The sequence below is a fragment of the Macadamia integrifolia genome, chromosome 12 (assembly GCF_013358625.1).
Source record: "Macadamia integrifolia cultivar HAES 741 chromosome 12, SCU_Mint_v3, whole genome shotgun sequence".
NCBI classification, from domain to species: Eukaryota; Viridiplantae; Streptophyta; class Magnoliopsida; order Proteales; family Proteaceae; genus Macadamia; species Macadamia integrifolia.
Genome location: NC_056568.1, coordinates 15,901,317 through 15,902,300, shown reverse-complemented (window position 1 = coordinate 15,902,300; position 984 = coordinate 15,901,317). Strand labels below are relative to the sequence as shown.

Genomic DNA, 984 nt, shown 5'->3' with positions numbered 1-984 from the left:
AGGCCATGGTGAGGGCATTCTTAGAGTAGATCCTTGAATCTCTCCATAAGTTTAGAAAAGGACTCACTAGGCTTTTCCCTAAACTGAAGGATATCACTTCTAAGTTTATTGGTCTTGTGAGTTGGGAAAAACTTCTTAAAGAAAACAACTGTGAATTTTTCCCATATGGTTATAGAATTTGTGGTAACCCATACAGCCACTTCTTAGCATGGTCTTTTAATGCAAAATTGATGAACCTAAGCTTAACAGCATCATCAGAAAATTGTTGGATATTAATTAGGACACATACCTCTTCAAATTCCCTTAGAAATAGGTATGCATTCTCAAAGGTCAGCCCATGGAAGTGGATCAACATAGTAATGTATTGAGATTTGAGCTCAAAATTATTGCCCTGGGCTTGTGGTAGAACTATGCAGAAATGTTGGGCTGCTCTAACAGGATAGAACCTATCTTTCAGAGATTTAGGTGGAGGGTTCTATTGTTGGTCTCCTATATTGAAAGATATTGATGAGAGTATAAGTATAGGGTCACTACTTATTAGATCTCTTCTTTCTAATCGATTCTCAATATTACATACCCATCTAGCACTCATGCAACAGAACACTGTCCACAACTAGAATAAGACTAGAACAAAAGAATTGAAAATATTTTTTTTTAATTTAATGATTTTTAATATTTTTTTGATTTTTCTAAGCTTACTGGTAGGGATCCGAGGTTTCTTAATTCAATTTCTAAGGTACTGCTACAGGGAGAAACCTGTCTTTATCATATTGTGAGGCTTGGTGACCTCCACCAATACAACTATTATTGTAAGTTGTTCTTCTCAGAAATTCAATAAAAGAAAAGGAAAAAAGAAAACAAAGCACTCCAATTTACCAAAAGAATATGAAAAATAAAATGGAACTGTCCACCCAGTAACGGTGCCAAAAACTAGTTTGAATTTTAAAAGTAACCACAAGCGTACGGATCATCGTAACTAACGGG

General features: G+C 35.1%; 1 non-coding gene across 1 annotated transcript; it reads left to right on the top strand.

Annotated features, from left to right (window-relative positions):
- On the top strand, window positions 1–107 carry LOC122058538. Its single transcript, XR_006133830.1, has one exon. It is a non-coding gene; the product is annotated as a small nucleolar RNA R71 (small nucleolar RNA).
- Window positions 108–984: the final 877 nt, after the last annotated feature.